General features: G+C 42.6%; 1 long non-coding RNA gene across 2 annotated transcripts in view; it reads left to right on the top strand.

Annotated features, from left to right (window-relative positions):
* The first annotated feature begins 798 nt into the window (after positions 1–798).
* Positions 799–21,924, top strand: part of LOC309846156 — a 79,276-nt gene continuing 58,150 nt past the window's right edge. The window contains exons 1-2 of one of the 2 annotated variants that reach the window (XR_014301750.1): positions 799–1,515; positions 1,879–1,933. This is a non-coding gene — a long non-coding RNA (uncharacterized lncRNA). The remainder of the gene's footprint in view (positions 1,516–1,878; positions 1,934–21,924) is intronic. The other variant, XR_014301751.1, reaches the window with a different exon arrangement.

Raw genomic sequence — 21,924 nt, 5'->3', positions numbered from 1 at the left:
TCTTTTGATGGCTGTGTAGTATTCCACTGTAGATATACATCACATCTTTATCCATTCATCTGTTGATGGACATCTAGGATCTTTCCATAGTTTGGCCATTGTGGGCAGAAGCACATACACTTTTAGCACGAGCCCCTTGGGTGGGTGATAGGAGAAGCAATGGCAACCACTCCATGTGTACCTAATGTGTAGCAATGTACCTAGAGCGGACACTGCTCTAGGCCTCACCTACATATTTCCAATCCTAACAACCACCAAGAGAGGTAGTAATTTTGCTCCTAGGGCACACAGGAACCTGGGGCCCAGAAGTGAAGTGACTTGTCCAATATTACATCTCTTGGCAGGTGGTAGGGCCAGGCTGGGAACTAGGCCCTCTCCTTCTCCAACGATGATCACAGGATCGTGTGGCTGCACTTTCCCGAAGATGGAGGCGGCTACTCCAGCGAGAACACCCAGAGGCACCTCCCCGCCCCCCGGGACCCCCATTCGCCCCTCGCCCCCGCGCGCATGCTTGGCCGCTGAGCCGTGAGAGCCGCTGCCCCGGGCCCTCCCTCCCGCGCGCCTTGCACAACCGGTCCAGATAAGTGCTGCGTCTCTGGGCAATTATCGCCTTCCTGCCGCCACCGGGGCTGGCCGGGCAGAAAGCCAAAGGCCAAGGGACTCGCAGCCACCCAAGGAGAGCGGGACCCGCCGGTGCGGCCAGGCACCACCGCCACGCGGTTTCACAACGCCGGGACGCGGGAAGCGGCGAGCGGGGAGGCGGCGCGGCGCGATGACGTCACACGCAGGCCGGCGCCCGAGTCCCCCTCCCCTGAGCCGGGGGCTGGCCGGGAAAGCCGGCGTGCTGCCAGCGCCCTGCCAAGTAGCTGGGGGCGAGGCGTCCTGTTCTTCCTTCCTCCTCCTTCTTTCTTCTCCGCTTCCTCCCTTGCCTCTCTTCTTCATCTCGTTTCCCTTTCATCCCTTTCTCCTTCCCTCCTTCCTTCCTTCCTCCCCTCCTCTCTTCTTCCTTCGTTTTCTTCCCTCCCTTCACCCTTCTCCGTCCACCGCTTCCTTCCTCCTCACCTTCCTCCCCTCTCTCCTTCCTACCTCTCCTTTATCCTTTCTTTACTTAAAAAAAATGATTTTCTAATGATTTTTAATTGTGGCAAAAACAAATAACATACAGTTTATCATTTTAGGTGTACAGAGGTGTTAAGCACACCCACATTGCTGTACAGCCCATCTCCAGGACTTTTTCATCTTGCAAAATTGACACTGTAGCCATCAAATAACAACTTCTTTCCTCCTCCCCTTCCCAGTCCCTAGGAACAACATTCTGCTTTCTTTTCCTTCATTTCTTCCTTTTACCTTTTTGTGCCTTTCTTTTCCTTTATTTCTCTGCTTTCCCCCCTCCCTCTTTCCATCTTCCCCTCTTTCTTTCTTTTTTCTTGAAAACCTGATGGTCCTTGCCAGCATTCTACAGTCCGTGCCAGGCGTCAGGCCAAGAGACCTGTCAGTGAGGCTGTTACAGGTCTGGTGAGTCACCATTCCTCCCCCGTGTGTCAGGGCCAGTGGGCGGCCCCTGGAAAGTTCACCTAGCTTTTCACTGGTAGGCAAACATGTCCAGCAAGGAACTTTTGCCAGGAAGAGTTAATTAGAGAGAGGCCCTGATTCCTGCAGAGTCTAGGGTCAGGCTGGGAGCCCCTCTCTCCTCTGGGCCTTCCCCAACCCTGGGGCTTCCCTTCTAGGCAGTGCAAGACAGCCATGATGATGGTGATGGTGGTGATAACTTGGACTGACACAAAACTTGACAGTTTACAAAGCATTTCCATAGACATGATCTCATTCTTGTTCTCACAACAATCTTGGGAGGTAAGCCTTATTATTCCCGTTTTACAGGTGAGGAAACTGAGCTTCAGAAAGGTGAAGGGATTTGCCTATGGCTATGGAGCAGGTAAGCTGCCCAGTTGGCAAGGTGGGGACCCAGATTTGTATCATAAAAGCAGAAAAAAGTGGCTAGATTAGAGTTTAAAACATAAAAAAAAAACAACTAATTGTTCTCTTCTGTGTTCCCATGCTACCTTATTTAGACTTTTTTTTAAAAGATTTTATTTATTTATTTGACAGAGAGAGATCACAAGTAGGCAGAGAAGCAGGCAGAGAGAGAGAGAGGAGGAAGCAGGCTCCCTGCTGAGCAGAGAGCCCGATGCGGGACTCCATCCCAGGACCTGAGCCGAAGGCAAAGGCTTAACCCACTGAGCCACCCAGGCGCCCTTATTTAGACCTTTTGAGTGAAGATGACACCTGATGGGTTTTCAATGCAAGGACATAATAGGGGGCAGCGACTGAATGAGCGGTAGAGGTATTTGATGGCACGCAAAGAAAGTGTAAAAGAGCTGATTTTCTAGCAGTTAGGAGACTTTAAAAGTCAAATTGAGTTGCTACTTAGCTGTCCCTGGGTACCTGGAATTTTGTCTTTCTGTTCAACATATTGCAAGAATAGAGGACATGTAAGTGTTGACGGAGTTGGCAGTTCTTCTACCTTTTCTGGGTGGAATGTCTGCCTCACGGGAGTACATTGTTTCAATTCCTTTGTCATATGTCAGTGTGGAAATAATTTTTAGTGTCATGGGAAATTGTGGTAGATTATTAATGTTCACCAGTATCTATTTCTCCTCTACTTTTGGGTATATGGAGACATACACTCCCCTGGCCTCTTGGAGTAAAGCAGTACTCTGTGGGCTGGAGGGTCCAGTGGCTGGCCCTCCACGAGTTAGTTCTCTTTCCTCCAGCTGCATTGAGGCTATACTTCAGAATATTGGAACTTTTGGCCTGGGTCTCAGAGAGATTACCATGAATGTAATCTCCTGTCAACTGTTATGGTTATGTAGAGTGAGTAAGAAATAAACCCTGATGGTGTTAAATTACTCAGATTTAGTCTGTTTGTCATTGTGGCTTAATCTAGCCTATTCCGACCAATACATTATCCATAGAGCAATCAATCTAAAACATTAAGTGCCTAGTCAATTTTTTTTTTAAAGATTTACTTATTTATTTGACAGAGAGACATCACAAGTAGGCAAAGAGGCAGGCAGAGAGAGAGAGAGAGAGGAGGAAGCAGGCTCCCTGCTGAGCAGAGAGCCCGACGCGGGACTCGATCCCAGGACCCTGAGATCATGACCTGAGCCGAAGGCAGTGGCTTAACCCACTGAGCCACCCAGGTGCCCTGCCTAGTCAATTTTTTTTAAAAAGATTTTATTTATTTATTTGATAGAGAGAGATCAGAAGTAGATGGAGAGGCAGGCAGAGAGAGAGAGAGAGGGAAGCAGGCTCCCTGCCGTACAGAGAGCCCGATGCGGGACTCGATCCCAGGACCCTGAAATCATGACCTGAGCTGAAGGCAGCGGCTCAACCCACTGAGCCACCCAGGCGCCCCCCTAGTCAATTTTTTAAACATAACTTCCATCTTTTAGAAAGATTTAAATCTTTTAAAGACAAAGATATTAAAACTGCATACTTTAGTAAGAAATATAAGCTTAATTTATCTTTTTGTCCCTAAACATCTCATCACATATACTTCGAAAAATGTTTTTTAAGAGTTTCATTGAGATATAGTTTAGGGGCTTCTGATTGGCCCACTAGGTAGAACATACAAGTCTTGATCTCAGGGTTGTGAGTTCAGGGCCCATGTTGGACATGGAGGATACTTTAAAAAAAAAATCATTCAAATGCAACAAATTCCACATATTTAAAATGTATAATTTGATAAGTTTTGGCATATGCATATACCTATGAAATGATTACTACAATTATGGTATTATTAATTATAAATTATAATTAATTATAAAACTTTCCTTGTGTTTGCTTTCCCTGTCCCTTCCCACCAACCCAACCCTATCACTTAGTCACCAGGCAACCCCTGACCTGCTTTTGTCCCAGTAGCTTAATTTGCATTTCCTAAAATTTTATATAAATGGAATCATACAGTGTGTGCTGATTTCAATCTGGCTTTTCATCATTCAGTGTAATCCTTTTGAGATTTTCCAGATTGTTGCATGTGCCAATAACTTATGTTTTATATTACTGAATAATATTCCATTGTATGGATATACCACAATTTATCCATTCCTCTCTCTCTCTTTTTTTAAAAAATTTATTTATTTGACAGACAGAGATCACAGGTAGGCAGAGAGGCAGGCAGAGAGAGAGGAAGGGAAGCAGGCTCCCTGCTGAGCAGAAAGCCCAATGAGGGCTCAATCCCAGTACCCTGGGATCATGACCTTAGCCAAAGGCAGAGGCTTTAACCCACTGAGCCACCCAGGCACCTCTATCCATTCCTCTCTTGATGGACTTTGGTTGTTTCCAGTTTTTGACTATTAACGGTAAAATTACTATAAATATCTGTGCATGAGTCTTTGTCTTTGTTTGGACATATGCCTTCATTCTGTTGGGATACCTAGGAAAAGAATGGCTGAATCATGTAGTAGTTGGTGTACGTTGAACTTGTTAAGAAACCACCAAACTGGAGCACCTGGATGTTGCAGTGGGTTAAGCATGAAGCTGTTGTTTTTGCTTTCGGTGGTGATCTCAGGGCTGTGAGAGCAAGCCCTTTCTCATGCTTTGCATTCAACGTTGGGTCTGCTTAAGATTCTCTCTTCTTGGGGCACCTGGGTGGCTCAGTTGGTTAGGCATCTGCCTTTGCCTCAGGTCATGTTCCCAGGGTTCTGGGATCAAGCCCCATGTAAGGCTCTTTGCTCAACAGGAGCCTACTTCTCCCTCTCCCTGCTGCTCCCCCTGCTTATACTCTCTCTCTCAAATAAATAAATAAAATCTTAAAAAAAAAAAACCCCAAGATTCTCTTTTCTTCTCCCTCTGCCCCTCCCCACACTGTGCATGCATGCACTCTGTCTCTCACATAAATAAATACATCTTTAAGAAAAAAGAAAAAGAAGAAACCACCAAACTGTTTTCCAAAGTAATAGTAACATACATTCCCACCAGTGATCTATGGTAGAGGTTTCTCATTCTCCTGCATCTTTGCCCATAATTGTCCCTTTAGTCTTTTTAATTTTAATCATTTTAGTAAGTCTGCAGTGTATGTCATTCTGGGTTTAAAAATTGTGATAAAATGCACAAGCATAAAATTTGCCATTTTAACTATTTTTAACTGTGTAGTTCAGTGGTATTTAGTACAATCATAATATTGTGAGCCATCACCACCATAGTTGCAGAATATTTTCATCACCCTGGAAGGAAGCCCCATATTGTTTAAGAAGTCACTGGCCATCCCTCTTTCCCTTCCTCTGGCAGTCCGTAATCTGTATTCTGTCTCTATGGATTTGCCTATTCCGGATATTTCATAACGGAATATGGAATAAATGGAATAATACAACATGTAGTTTTTTATGATTGGCTTCTTTTACTTAGCATAATGTTTTTGAGGTTCATCTTGTTGTTGCAGGTATCAGTACTTCTTTCCTCTTTGTGTCCAAATAATATCACATTGTATGGATATATCAATTTTGTTTATCCATTCATTAAATGATGGACATTTGGGTTGTTTCTGCCTTTTGGGGTTTTGTGAATACTGCTACTATGAGCATTTGTGTATATATTTTTTTAAAGATTTTATTTATTTATTTGACAGACCAAGATCACAAGTAGGCAGAGAGGCAGGCAGAGAGAGAGAGTGGAGGAAGCAGGCTCCCTGCTGAGCAGAGAGCCTGATGTGGGGCTCAATCCCAGGACCCTAGGATCAGGACCTGAGCCGAAGGCAGGGGCTTCAACCCACTGAGCCACTCAGGTGCCCCTGTGTATATTTTTTTGAAAAAAAAATTGTAAGAGCATTTTGCATGAGATCTACCTCTTAACCAAATTTTTAAGTGTACAGTACATCTTTTATTTCCAGAGGCATTTATTTGTTAATTTATTTATTGATACTATTTTTTTATTAACATATATTTTTTGTTTCAGGGGTACAAGTCTGTGATTCATGAGTCTTACACACAACACATACCGTCCCCAGTGTCCATCATCCAGCCACTCCTCCCACCCACATCCTCTCCAGCAACCCTCAGTTTGTTTCCTGAGATTAAGAGTTTGTTATGCTTTGTCTCCCTCTCTTTGTTTTTGGTTTTGTCTTGTTTCATTTTTTCCTCTTTTCCCTATGATCCTCTGCCTTGTTTCTTAAATTCCACATATATGTGAGATCATATGATAATTGTTTTGTCTGATTGACTTATTTTGCTTAGTCTAATACCCTCTAGTTCCATCCACATCATTGCAAATGGCAAGATTTTGTTTCTTTTGACGGCTGCATAGTATCCCATTGTATATATATACCACATCTTCTTTATCCATTCATCTGTCAATGGACATATGGGCTCTGTCCTTAGTTTGGCTATTGTAGACATTGCTGCTATAAACATTGGAGTGTAGGTGCCCCTTTGGATCATTACATTTGTATCTTTGGGATAAATACCCAGTAGTGTAATTGCTGGGTCATAGGGTAGCTCTATTTTCAACTTTTTTTTTTTTTTAAGATTTTATTTATTTATTTGACAGAGAGACAGATCACAAGTAGGCAGAGAGGCAGGCAGAGAGAGAGAGAGAGAGAAGCAGGTTCCCTGCTGAGCAGAGAGCCCGATGCAAGACTCAATCCCAGGACTCTGGGATCATGACCTGCTGAAGGCAGAGGCTTTAACCCACTGAGCCACCCAGGCACCCCTATTTTCAACTTTTTGAGGAAACTCCATACTGTTTTCTTGAGTGGCTGCACCAGCTTTCATTCCCAGCAACAGTGTAGGAGGGTTCCCATTTCTCTGCATCCTCGCCAACATCTGTTGTTTCCTGACTTAATAATTTTAGCCATTCTGACTGGTGTGAAGTAGTATCTCATTGTGGTTTTGATTTGTATTGCCCTAATGCTGAGTGATGTTGAGCACTTTTTCATGTCTGTTGGCCATATGGATATCTCCTTTGCAGAAATGTCTGTTCATGTCTTCTCCCCATTTCTTGATTGTATTATTTGTTCTTTGGGTGTTAGTTTGATAAGGTCTTAATTTTTTTATTTTTTATTTTTAAACTTTAATTAACATATAATATATTATTTGTTTCAGGGGTACAGGTCTATGAATCATCAGTCTTACACAATTCCCAGCACCCACCATAGCATATACCCTTCCCAGTGTTCATTACCCAACCACACTATCCCTCCCACCCACCCCCACCGCCAAGTAACCCTCAGTTTGTTTCCTGAGGTTAGGAGTCTCTTATGGTTTGTCTCCCTCCCTGTCCCATCTAGAGGGTATTATACTAAGCGAAATAAGTCAATCGGAGAAAGACAATTATTATATGATCTCTCTGATACAAGGAATTTGAGAGGCAGGGGGGAAGAGAGGGAAAAATGGAACAATATAAATTCTTTATAGATTTGGATACTAGCCCTTTATCTGATATGTCATTTGCAAATAGCTTCTCCCATTCTGTCAGTTGTCTCTTGGTTTTTTTTACTGTATCCTTTGCTATGCAGAAGCATTTTATCCTGATAAAGTCCCAATAGTTCATTTTTGCCTTTGTTTCCCTTGTCTTTGGTGATGTTTCTAGGAAGAAGTTGCTGCGGCTGAGGTCAAATGGCTGCCTGTGTTCTCCCCAAGGATTTTGATGGATTCCTGTCTCACATTGAGGTCTTTCATCCATTTTGAGTCTATTTTTGTGTGTGGTGTAAGGAAATGGTCCAGTTTCATTGTTTTGCATGTGGCTATCCAATTTTTCCAACACCATTTGTTGAAGAGAATGTCTTTTTTCCATTAGATACTCTTTCTTGCTTTGTTGAAGATTAGTTGACCATAGAGTTGAGGGTCCATTTCTGAGTTCTCTATTCTGTTCCACTGATCGGTGTGTCTGTTTTTGTGCTAGTACAGTACTGTTTTGATGATGACAGCTTTGTAATAGAGCTTAAAGTCTGGAATTGTGATGCCACCAACTTTGGTTTTCTTTTTCAACATTCCTTTGGCTCTTCAGGGTCTTTTCTGGTTCCATACAAACCTTAGGATTATTTTTCCAGTTCTGTGAAAAAAGCTGATGGTATTTTGCTAGGGATTGCATTGAATGTGTAGATTGCTCTAGGTAGTATAGACTTTTAAACAATATTTGTTCTTCTAGTCCATGAATATGGAATCTTTTTCCATTTCTTTGTGTCTTCCTCAATTTCTTTCATGAGTACTTTATAGTTTTCTGATTATAGATTCTTTGCCTCTTTGGTTAGGTTTATTCCTAGGTATCTTATGGTTTTGGGTGTAATTGTAAATGGGATTGACTCTTTTATTTCTCTTTCTTCTATTTTGTTGGTGGTGTATAGAACTACAACTGATTTCTATGCAGTGATTTTATATCCTGCCACTTCACTGAATTCCTGTATGAGTTCCAGAAGTTTTGGGGTGGAATCTTTTGGGTTTTCCATATAAAGTAGCATATCATCTACAAAGAGTGAGAGTTTGACTTCTTTGTCGATTCGAATGCCTTTTATTTATTTTTGTTGTCTGATTGCTGAGGCTAGGACTTCTAGTACTATGTTGAACAGCATTGGTGGTAGTGGACATCCTTGCTGTGTTCCTGATCTTGGGGGAAAAGCTCTCAGTTTTTCCCCATTGAGAATGATACTTGCTGTATGTTTTTCATAGATGGCTTTTGTGATATTGAGGTATGTACCCTCCATCCCTATGCTGTGCAGAGTTTTAATCAACAAAGGATTCTGTACTTCATCAAATGCTTTTTCTGCATCTATTGAGAGGATCATATGGTTTTTGTCCTTTCTTTTATTAACGTAATGTATCACATTGATTTAATACATCATTTTTAATTAAATTTTTTTAAAGATTTTATTTATTTATTTGATAGAGAGAGATCACAAGTAAGCAGAGAGGCAGGCAGAGAGGGAGAGAGAGAGGAGGAAGCAAGCTCCCCACTGAGCAGAGAACCCAATGTAGGGCTCGATCCCAGGACCTGAGATCATGACCTGAGCTGAAGGCAAAGGCTTTAACCCACTGAGCCACCCAGGCACCCCAATACATTATTATTTTTTTAAAAAAGATATTATTTATTTATTTGACAGACAGAGATCACAAGTAGGCAGAGAGGCAGGCAGAAAGAGAGAGAGGAAGAAGCAGGCTCCCCATGGAGGAGAGAGCCTGATGTGGGGCTTGCTCCCAGGACCCCGGGATCATGACCTGAGCCGAAGGCAAAGGCTTTAACCCACTGAGCCACCCAGGCGCCCCCCCCCAAAACATTATTTTTGATTATAGATATATTGTGTAAGTTTTTGTTTGAATACCTGTTTTCAGTTATTTTGGATATATACCTAGGGGTGGAATTACTAGATCATATTGATAACTTCATGTTTAATTTTTTTGAGGGTCCACCAACCTTTTTCCACAGTGGCTTCTTCATTTTACATTCCCTCCAGCAAGGCAGGAGGGTTTCAATTTCTCCAGGTCCTTGTCAACACTTACTATTTCCCATTGTTTGGATAGTAGCCATCCTAATGGGTGTGAGGTGGAAGCTCACTATGTTGCCTTTGTCTTTGAAGGATAATTTCCCTGTGTATAGAATGCTAGCTTGACAGTTTTTCCTTTTGTATATAAAGTTTTTACTCTAGTGTCTTCTAACTTTCATTGCATTCAACAATACATCTGAGTCATCTCTTTTTCCTACTGTGTATAATGTGTTTCCGACTGCTTTCAAGATTTTCTCTTTATCATTTGTTTTAAGCCATGTGTTTATGATATGTTTTGGTGTCATTTTTATATGTCTTCTGTTTGGGATTTATTTGGCTTCTTGGATCTGTGTACATTTATAATTTTCAACATAATTGGAAAATTTTTTATCATAATTTAGAAAGTAGATTTATTGAGATATATATACTTCACATGTAATATAACTAACCCAAGTAAAGTGTACTATTGAATAAATGTATATTACTATAGGTATGGATGATGGACACCCATCACCACAATCAATTTTAGAGCATTTCATTATCCCAAAGAGAAACCCTCTTTTTTTTAGCTCTTGTCCTCCACTGTGCCCCTTTCATCCATTTTTGGTCTCTATAGATTTGCCTATTTTAGATATTTCATATGAATTAAATCATACAATATGTGGTCCTTGGCCATTATTCCTTTAATTTTTTAAAAAAGATTTTATTTATTGGGGCGCCTGGGTGGCTCAGTGGGTTAAAGCCTCTGCCTTCGGCTCAGGTCGTGATCCCAGGGTCCTGGGATCGAGCCCCACATCCGGTTCCACTCAGCGGAGACCCTGCTTCCTCCTCTCTCTCTCTCTCTGCCTGCCTCTCTGCCTACCTGTGATCTCTGTCTGTCAAATCTTTAAATATATATGTATAAAAAGATTTTATTTTTTTACTTGAGAGAGATAGAGAGTACAACTAGGCAGAACAGCATGCAGAGGGAGAGAGAGAAACAGGGTCTCTGCTGAGCAGGGAGCCCATTGCAGGGCTTGATCCCAGGACCCTGGAATCATGACCTGAGCTGAAGGGAGATGCTTAACCCACTGAGCCACCCAGGCGCCCGCCTTTAGTTCCCTCCTTCTTTCCTTGGGTAATCCCATTAAAAAAAAGTTATTTTGAAAGCTGTATTTCCATATAATTGGTTTCATTTATATTCTTTATATTTTATTTTATGCATTTAAATACATTAGTCTAAGATACCCATAGGTTTCACTGGTTTAATAGGGGGGTCCTTGTTACAAAAATGTTAAATAGAGTATCCCTATTTTGGGTAGTGTTATGGATGAGTGTTTTTCAAACTGATTTTTCAAAGAAAAAAGTGGAAGAGATATTCTTTGCTCATATAAGCTTGGGAAACACTGCTGGAAGTATTTGATATTTTTTTCTGTTGGATTTCTCAGAGCCTTTTATTTGCTAAAATGCTTTGTGTATATCTGAGAGGAAATACGCATGGGTACCATTTTCCAAATCAGTATAGCACATGGTGTATGCACTCTTTTCAAATATTTAAAAGAATTTAGGGACATCTGGGTGGCTCAGTTGGCTAAGCATATGACTCTTGATTCGGTTCAGGTCAAGAACTCAGGGTCCTGGGATAGAGCCTGCATGGGCCTCCCTGCTCAGCGGTAGTCTACTTGAGATTCTTTTCCTCTGCCCCTCCCCCTCGCCCGCATATTCTCTCTAAAATAAATAAATAAATCTTAAAAGAACAAAAAGGTTTAATAGCATCTAGTTCAATGAATTCTACAAATGAAATGCTCCAAAATGCAAATCTCCCCCAAAAGGGTCAAAACTCATTTACATTATAAATGTGTTTCTCAAACTAAGGATAGTAATCTAATGGACCCGTTTAAAAGGCCAGCACTTTCCTGAGTTAGAGAGAGTTCTTTCTGCCTGATTTCTTTTGAAATGGGATACTGGCTTTTTTGTGGATCTTAAGCCTGTTGGCCTTCAGACCAGAACTATACCATCAAATCACTTGGTTCTCAGACCTTTGGACTTGGAAGTACATCATTTGCTTTCCTGGGTCACCAGCTTTCTCATTCATCCTGTGGATCTCTGAAGAATGCTGACGAATACAGGCGCTGATAATGATGTGGCAGTAGTTAGGGGTAAAGTATAATTTTTTAGTATTTAGATATGTCCTATGCAATATCTGGGATATATTTATACTAAAATACTATTTGTCGTTTATCTGAAATTCAGATTTAACTGTGAGTCCTGGGTTTTCTCTGGTAAACTCACCCCTAGGTGATGCAGATTACGATTTTATTTTTTTATTAAGATTATTATCAAGATAGAAGAATTACAGTTCCTCCTGAAAATCTGAGGATGGATCTACAGACTCTAACTGAGAAGTCACTGTGGTGTTTACATTAATGGCACTCATCGGGAGAGAGTCTGGAGGCTGTCCCACACCACCGAACCACCCACAGGTAAAGTGGCAGGTTCAGTGTATCTTATACTCCAGATTACCATAGCACTGCATCACCTGAGAGCAAAGTTGCCTCTAAGGATCCAGTATCAACGTAGATAGCCTCTCCCCAAAGCCTTCACAGTGAAGGCCCCCTAGGAGAACAATCCCTTCAGGCACGCACTCTGTGATTTCTGCACCTCTCACCAGCACAGAAGATTGTTGCCCACAGCCATGAGCCTTCTGTCTCAAGGCCATCTTTCTCTAGGAAATCCTGATTCCCCATAGTTCTGTTTACCTCAATTATCTCCAGAAACCCAAAATCACAGGTCAGTGGGATCCTAATCCCTGTGCTACTCTAAGTAATCTCTAGTCTGACTCCATTTTCCACCCTTTCTGGTGCTCCCAGACTCTTTACCTGTGGGTTTGTGAACTCGTGGATGTTAATTATACTTTCCCCAATATCCTCAACCTCTTCTCTAAATTCACTCCCCCTTTTGTACCAAGTGAAAACTGGATGTCTGCTTGTGACACCATTTCTTCTATAATCCTTTTAACCGGAGGGAGTCTTTCCTCTTAAACACTGGCTACCAGAGGGTCTGGGGTGGGGTAGGTGGGGCAAGTGGGTTGGGTTAGGTAGGGCCTACTGTTGATTCCAAATCTGTTTCTTCTCCCTCTTCCCTCAAAACTTCGCTCCTTTAAAGTACACATTAATGCACTCTTTACCCTCATTCATTAGTATCTTTAGCACTGACATACTGTCTTCCTGTCTGTTCTTTTTTGTGATATCATTCCTGATGACTTCAACATCCACATGAATGAGCCATCCGACATGCTGGCCTCTCCACCTCATATCTTTGTTTCATCTTCCCTTGTGTGATCAAATTTTAATGCTTGGTAAGTTCTAGGGAAAGACAACAGGAGGTGGTATGAGGGGTGAGAAAATCAGAAATCAAAGACATATCTGAAGGTTTTAGCTCTGATAATTTGCGTGAATGGGTATTTACTGGAATAGGGAAGGCAGAGGGAAGAAGAGGTTTAAGGGTGAGAGGAATCAAAAGTTTGATTTGGTACAAGTTAAGTTTGAGATACGTTAGACACCCAAGTGGAGATACTCAGTATGAATTTGGGTATTTATGAGTCAAGGTCCAAGAGATAGGCAGAGCAGAAGATAAGAGTTTTGGGAGACACCACTGCATAGAGTGTTTCCAAAGTTTTGGACCAGAAGAGATCACCAGCAGAAGACGTAGAGAAGGGGATCTACAGTCAGGACTTGGAGCACTCTGACGTTTGGTCCCAGCCAGCATCAACTCTTCATGAATTACTATAGTGGCCTCTTAACTAGTCTCCCTGTCTCTGTCCTTTTCCTCTACTATCTAATTTTCACTCAGCAACCAGAGCGATTAATTTAAAGTATAAATCAGATCATGCCAACTCTTCTGCTTAAGACCCTTAAATATTTTTCAAAGCACCAAGAATTGTTGTCTAAACTCCGCATCCTGGCCTACAAAGCTCTGTGTGACCCAGCTTCTCTTTATATCTCCAGCATCTTTTGAACCAGTCTCTTCCTCATCATTTACACTGGCCTTCTTTCCATTCCTTGAATACAAATTGTTTCCTGCCTTAAAGTTTTTACTAACTGTTCCCTCTGCCTGGAACTCTCTCCAGATCGTTTCTCATCTTTCCCTGACACACAGTCGATCAAAAGGAGTCACCCAGATAATCTGAATCACATCATCTTGCTTTAATGATCTGTGTAGCACTTATCTCTAACTAATGTTTTCTTATTTGTTGCACACCTGCTAAAATGAAAGCCCTGTGAGAGCAGGGATCTTTTTTGTCTTATTTACAGTTGTGCTCCTAGTATCCAGGCCAGTATCTGGTTCATAGTAGACATTCAATAAATACATTCAATAAATACAGATGAACAAATGAATGAATGAATAAACATGCGCCCATAAAACAACCACATGCTCCATGACCAGTATTAAGACTTGCAAGTCTTTAATTGAGGTCCCCTGGAAGGCTTATAATCTAATGATGCCTTTTCATATGTGAAGTTCTTTTGTACTTCATGCCTGTCCCTGTGGCAGACATGACCAATTGATTCGCACACTTTTTCCTGATGAGTCTGGTCAAGGTTCCACAAAACTTCACAACTTGAGTCACAATTGTTAATCCATCAGAGCTGGTAGAGAGGACGAAATCCATTTGTCATTCCAGCAGGGCTCTGGTCTAAACTATTTTACAGTGGAATTGTGTCTGTAGTTTGGCTTTGGGAGGTTGGATACAGTTGGCCAAGATAAGGTGATGGTATGAATTTAGATCTGTTTGTTCTGTTCCTTGATCTCAAGTACTGACATCAGTTCTTTGGTAGGACCCCTGAGCTGGTGCTTGGACTGTGTCTTGAAGACACCTTCAGTGCTGGGTGGTGTTGGTTAATTGTAGGCCACTACAGTTAGTCATGGTGTGAGGGTGCAGTCTTTCTAGGGGAGTCAAGAAATAATATTTAAACATATCTTTGGGGCTTCAGGGGGGTAAGGCCATGTGTAGCCCCTGAATGTCATGATTCTCAACCTGAACGAGGAGATGGAATTTCTAGCACCAAGCAAAGAATTAGATATTGAAAAGGAAACCTGATACCCTTGTGCACACAAGGATATCTCTAGGGAGATGCACTCCCCTTCTGGAGAAGGTTTAGGGATGAAGTTGGTGAGTATGGATTTGGATATGTTGAGATTGAGGTATCTATTGGGTATGTGCTCATCTTAAATCCCAGGGGAAGATTTGAACTAGGGTTAGTGATTTGGAGGTCATCAGCATCTACCTGACAGTGGACGTTGAGGTGGGGGATAAGATCAGCTGGTAGGTGTGGCCTTGATGGAGTCATGATCCTTGATGACACCATGGAGCTCTGATCTTCATGAAACTCACATATATCTGTATGACCAAAACTAGGTCATTGACTGATGTTTCTATTGGGAACCAACAAACATTGATGTGGCCCAAATGGGTAAATTAACAAATGAATGAACAAATCACTATGTATAACAACACATTCAAGGTCTTCAATATCAGCTAGGCTCTTAGGACCACTTGTCTCTTCTTTTACTTTTCCTTCCATTTCTCTGAACAACTGTTCATACCCCATTTTTAATTTCTCATACTCCTCTCTCTATGTCCTACTTTGTGGAACAACTGAGACATCAAGTGTTACCCTCCAGTCTTCCCCCCACTTTCCTACCCTCAAATCCAACATCATTCTCTTTTTCTCATTGTCAGGATGCTCTTTATTCTTTTCAAGGGCAGTCTTACCCACCTACACTCTGGACCTCTTTCAATCCCTCCAGCTAGCTCTAGGACCTTGTTCCAACATTTGTCTTCTTGCCTTTCAGCTGGTTTGCTAATTATCCAGATTTATTTAAAGAGTAGTGAGTATTCACTATTCCTACTTCCTCACTGCTTATTCACTCCTGAGCTCACTGCACTCTGCCTCCTGCCCCCACCTAGGTTTCTCTAAGGACACCAGGAACCCCTAATAGCTTTTAGAAGCTTTTCAGTATTTTCTGACTTAACTTTTTTTCTCTCCTGCATTTGAGGAGTCTTTCATTTTGGTACTACAACTTTGGTACACAAAACATTGAATTTTCCTGATCCTACTCTTACTTGTCTCCTTTGTGGGCTCCTTCTCAACTGATCTCTTTAAAAGTGTTAGTGTTCTTCGGGATCCATCCTTGTCTTACAGCCCTTGTCATTCTATAGACTTTCTTTTGGGCAGTCTCATCCACTCCTGTGATTTTTAGCTGCTGCTTTAATGCTGAGGAGGCATGTGGGTACCATGGCAAGAGCATCCAGTGGCTTCAAATTGAGTTAGGAGAGCAATTCCAGAGGGCATCTGGGTGGCTTAGTTGGTTAAGCATCTGCCTTTGGCTCAGGTCATGATCTCAGGGTCCTGGGATCGAGTCCCACTTCGGGCTCCTTGCTCAGTGGGGAACCTGCTTCTTCCTCTGCCTGCTGCTCCCTCTGCTTTGCGCTTTCTGTCTCTCTGTTAAATAAACAAACATAAATCTTAAAAAAAAAAAAAAAAGAGCAGTTTAGAATTCTGAGATTAAGAGGTGAGGGATCTGGAGTCAGAGCAACTCTAGTTAATACTCTGTTCTCATTGCTTCTGCATTAGATCTGGTTGCAACTTTCTGTTGTTTAGTGTTTACATGTCTATTAAAGATGTCCACCTACTGATGACCTGTAATCCCTTACAATCTTGGGATATCTTTCTTCTATCCCCTAGTTGATATTTAGGGTTTTTATAATTTAAGAATACTTATCTGCTGTATTTGTGGTGGACATGGGGAGGGGACCAAGACATGAAGCTGATTGTTGCACACTCCTGAGAGCTCACAAAGTGAAGGTAGAAGATTACCTGGACTACTATCTTTAAGTTAGGGGTGAAGGATGCACCACTTGGATTTTCTCAGCCTCACCACCTCTTACTCACACTGCTGCTATGGTAACCACCGTTGTGTGGATGCCAGCCTCCTGTGGGTTCACTCTGATAGTGTCTTACCCTGGCCCATGTTGCATGACTCTCTCCTCTACCCTGGGACTTCCCTGTTTACTCTGCTGTAGAGCCCATGTGATGCCCACACATGTGCAGCCCAGAGATACTGCAGGGGAAATGAGCCCTCTGTGGGAGAAACTTTTTAAACTCTGGGAAAGGCATCACCTTCTCCCCGGAAGGCAGTCCTGAGACCAGGGCAGACAAACTCACCCTGGCTGGCCTGAGACTTTCCTGGATTTAGTACTCAAAGTCTCATGTCCTGGGAAATCCTCTGCAATTCAGTCCTATGAAAACCAGGACAATTAGTCCTTCTACCTCAAAAGCAGATTGCCTGGGGGCATTTCCATGAGCTTGAAATGAGGCTCATCTGGCAGTGGCCATCTTGTATTGGCCTTCTCTCCTGCTTTACTCCTTTATCCCTAATAAACAATAATAATAATAATAAAAGAGTAGCTCCCCAATAAAAGAGTAGCTCATAAGCACCCTGATTCATGCTCAGCTTTCTGGGGAACCCAGGCAAACTGACAAGAGTAGCTTGACTTACCCTGATGACAGTCCTATGTGTCATGCTGTGGGAGGAGGATTGTGAATTATTGGAAGGAGGATGGGGTTTCTCTGAAATTCACATAAGTTCATTGGCACCTATGCGAGGCCTCATCTTCTAGCCATGTGAGCTCCGTCCCTATTGGCCTTTTTTTCCCACCACACCCCCAACGGCACTGTTATCGCCCAGCCACACCACACCATATGTAATTCCCTGCTTCAGGCTTGGGGCTCTGCTCCCAGCTGGAATGCCTTCCCTGCCTTCTGGTGAGCCACTCCTACTTGGTCTTCTTGACTCAGCTCAGATACCTCCTCCCAAAGCCTGCAGGCCAAGGCTCTGGAAAGCTCCCTCCTCTCTACCTCGTGCATATCTTTACTACCTCTTTTGCATGTTGTTTTCTGTTTTCTCTGTTCACTCACTAGAACATGAATTCCTTGAAAGCAGGGATTTTTTTTTATCTTGTTCAATTCCATATCCTAGCACTTGTCATACTCCCTGCTCAATATGGATTTGCTGAGTGAAGTGCCTAAATTGTCCCAGCCACCGTGTGAGGTCACTTGTGGTGGTCAGTTGTAACAAAATAAAATCTAGGCTTGGAGAAGGGAGGAGTGGTAATGGAGGTTAGAGACCAGGTCAGGCTCTTTCTCCATTATACCAGTCGTCTCCCTAGACAAAATATTCCTGGGTTTTCCAGGCACTCTATGCAGAGGGCAGCCAGGGACTCAGAAGCACACACAGAGTGAGACTTTCAGGGTCCTTCTAGCACAATCCTTACCAAACCTACTTCCGGCTTGGGAGGCAAACTCCTCATTCCCCTGTCACCCTGACAGCTCCTCTGTGACCCTGCTGCAGCTCTCTACCTGCCTGTGTTTGCAGCTCTCCCTTTGTTTTGATCTTAGAAATGTCCTTACTTCCCTGTGACAGTCCTCATATCTTTAAAATGACTAAAACAGTATTGCTCAGCTTATCTGGGTATTTTGTTGGTGGGGATCTTCCAGGATCCTTAGTCTGCTACTTTGCCAGGAGCCCTTCACTTCATTGCCTTCACCACTCATGCTCCATCTTAATGTGCGTCTCCACAAATGAAGGGCAGTTGTGTAGAGAAGCCTGAAAGGTTGTCTCTCTTGACCCCTAAAGTTCTGCTGAAGCTACTCTGAAAGATTTATACCTTGAGTCTGAAAGATTTATAACTGGGGCTTTCCAAATCTGGGAGGGCACAATGCAACATCCCATGAGGGTATGGGCAGGGTTGGGGAGGAGAGCTTTACACCCAACTGGACTCCTCTTCCCTTCCCATCCCCAGTCCCTTGATTCTCTGCTGCCTAGAAAATAAAGTCCAGTCTTCTTGGTCTGACCTTAAGGCCTTTCACACCTGGCCCTATTGATATCGCCAGTCTCACCTCTCCTTTTAACCAATCACATGATCCTCCTGGTATGACTTGGACACAGCCCATCTTTCCCACCATGATGTCTCGTCATGCTGTCTCCTCATCCTGTGGCACCCTTTCCCCAATGTTTTGCCCCTCAAATCATCACTGTCCTCCAAGGGTCAGGTCCAAGGTGACCTCCCAGGAAGGTTGGGAGCTCTTCCTATCTCCTAGTTCCTCACAGCCCATCTCTGGCCCTTTTTGTGGCCTTGTTGGCCATACCTTACTGTGGCTGGCGCCCATGTCTATACAGTCCTGGGGGAAACCACCTTTGGCTTATTCCATTCCTGCCAGAGATCAGCACAAAACACTGCTCATGGAAGGCGCTCAGTGCATTAGTGCGGAATGTTGAGAACAGGCTGTGGTGGCCTGGTTGCCGCAGGGAGGTGTGAGAAGCCTACCAAAGCAGCGTACTCCCATTTGCGGGGAGATGACCATCTCATGGTGACCCTGAACTTGATGGAAGGTGACCACTGAGGCTGCTCTCCATTTTCTCATTCAGCACTGGGGTTGGAGGTTCAAAGGCAAAGGTCTGAATGGAGGAGAGTTTAAGGCTCTTATCTTCCAGATCCTGAGAGGAGACAGGATGCCACATTCTGAAATATCCCTCAGCCACCGTCACTCCATGGCCCAGACCATGTAGCTCCCCCTAGTAGCACCCCTTTCAGCACCTCTGAACAAATGGTTGGGAGGTCAGCTGATGGTTGAGGGATTTTAAGAGTAATTTTGAGTATTTAAGAGTAATTTTGAGTAGAGTTTTTGCCTTGGACGCTTTAGCCCCCAGCTGTCCTGCCAGGTTTGTCTCCACCTAGCATAGACCCATGGAAAGGCAGAAACGTGACCTGGTCCCCCTCTCAGGCACGTGGCTTGATGAAAAATGCTGTTTATAAATGAATGACTCATCCAACGTTAGACTAAGGAGGACCTTTAATGACTTTTAGGCCAATCCACATTTTATGGAGTAATAAATTCTAGTAATAACCATTTATTGAAATCTGTCTCTATACTAGAACCCATGCTGAGTGCTTTATATATACATTATCTAATTTTCTTCTTTCAACAAGAATGTAAGCTGGAAGTTGTCCTTCCTTCTTTCCTTCCTTCCTTTCTGATTTATTACTTGAGGGAGAGTGTGTGCCTGAGCAGGGGGGAGGGGCAAAAGGAGGGGGAGAGAGAGAGAGAGAGAGAGAAGAAGACTCCTTGCTGAGCAAGGAGCTAGACAGATGGACATGGGGCTCGATCCCAGTACCTGAAGATCATGACCTGAACTAAAGGCAGATTCTCAACTGACTGAGCCACCCAGCTGCCCCACTACTTCTTTTTTATTTAATTAAAAAGAAAAATGTACTAAGAGCTAGCATTGTGTTCTTCATCAGATTGTTGTCTTAGATAATCCACTGAAGGGTGATCACTTAATCTGACTTGATGAAGCCTGTATACTTCAAGTACTGACAGAAACTGACTGCACATACTGAGGCCATATTTCTGGGTATGATGGTACCAGTTTGAGCAGACACAGCAAGAGTGAGAACTCTGGCTGTAATTTTGTGGATGACTCCAATAGAGCTGCTAGTTACCCAACTTGCTTTCAGGAGTGCAACTAGATAGAAGATTGCTCAGCTGATGACTTGCAGGACCAGCTGTGTCCAGAGCACACTGGCTGACCCTATGCTATACTGCTTGTCATTGCATCTGAAGGAAATAGACCCATGGAAAGGCAGAAACGTGACCTGGTCCCCCTCTCAGGCAGGACAGCCTGTCTAACCAGAGGTGCCTCCATTCCTGGGCCTTCCAAGACACCTGGCTGCAAGGACACCATGAAGAGAAAAAAAGAATTTCAAGTGCATTGTAAGAACCACCTTCATTCTCTTGCCCTGGACGGAAGGAACATGTACTCAAAGACCAAGCGGGGAAGAAAGATTTGATCTGGGCAGGATCCATTTCCCATGGCGACGCCTTCTTGAGTAGAAGCTCTGGTATGAAGTAAGACTTGTTTAAAGCAGTTAAAAGCAGCAATCCCCATTGTGTCAAGTGGTGACAGTATAATCCTCCTTAATAATTTTGTTCCCTCTCCAAACTCCCCTCCATTATGCATCCTTAAAATGTGACTTCAGACGCCTCTTTAGGTTTCTAGTCTTGTAAGTGCAGGGGGATTTGGCAAGAGGGGAAGAGGTAAAGTCTGTCTCTCTTGCACTCAGATCACTTAGTGATGCATCACTAAAACACCTCCCCCCATTGTTTTGGCTAGAGCTACTAATTTTAAAGTTTTTTAGTGTAAATTTAAATTATGTACAAAAAGTAGAGCTATTAATGTGTTAAACCCCCACATCTCCACCTAGGTTTAATAATATCCAACATATATGGCTGGTCTTACTTCATTTATACCAAATCCACTCCTATCACCTTACCACTGGATGTTTTAAAGGAAATCCCAGATGCATCTGAGATATATACATCTCTTATCTCTAAAGATAAAGATGTTTTTTTCCCCTTAGGTCAGGAACATGACAGGGATGTCCAGTCTCAACATTGTTGTTCAACATAGTATTGGAAGTCCTAGCCTCAGCGGTCAGATGTCAAAAAGAAATAAAAGACATCCAAATCAGATGCTTCTTGTAGATGACATGATAGTCTGTAGAAAAACCAAAAGACTCTTACCAAAAGAAATGCTAGAACTGATACAGGAATTCAGTAAAGTCTCACGATATAAAATCAATGCACAGAAGTCTGTTGCATTTCTACACATCAACAGTGAAGCAGCAGAAAGAGAAATCAAGGAACTGATCCATTTACAATTGCACCAAATACCATAAGATACCTAGGAATAAATCTAACCAAAAAGGCAAAAGATCTTTACTCTGAAAGCTATGGAACGCTTATGAAAGAAATTGAAGGAGACACGAAGAAATGGAAGAACATTTTATCCTTATTTTGGAAGAACAAATATTGTTAAAATGTCTATAATACTGAAAGCAATCTGCATATTTAAAGCAATCCCTATAAAAAAAAAAACAGCATTTTTCACAGAGCTGGAACAAACAATTCTAAAATTTGTGTGGAACCAGAAGAGACTCCAAATAGTCAAAATAATGTTGAAAAAGAAAACCAAAGCTGGTGGCATCACAATTCTAGACTTCAAGCTCTATTACAAAGCTGTAATCACCAAGACAGTATGGTACTGGCACAAAAACAGACCTATTGATGGATGGAATATAATAGAGAACCTAGAAATGGACCCTGAACTCTGTGGTTAACTAATCTTCAACAAAGCAGGAAAGAATACCCAATGGGAAAAAAACGTTTCTTTAATGAGTGCTATTAGGAAAATTGGACAGCCACATGTGCAAGAATGAAGCTGGACTACACTCTCTTACATCATACACAAAAATGAATTCAAAATGGTCCAAAGACCTAAATGATGGGATCCATCAAAATCCTAGAGAACAGAGGTAGTAAACTCTGTGACTTTGGCCACTGCAAACT

Source organism: Mustela nivalis, assembly GCF_964662115.1.
Source record: "Mustela nivalis genome assembly, chromosome: 13".
Classification (NCBI taxonomy): domain Eukaryota; kingdom Metazoa; phylum Chordata; class Mammalia; order Carnivora; family Mustelidae; genus Mustela; species Mustela nivalis.
This window is presented reverse-complemented; position numbering and strand designations above follow the sequence as displayed.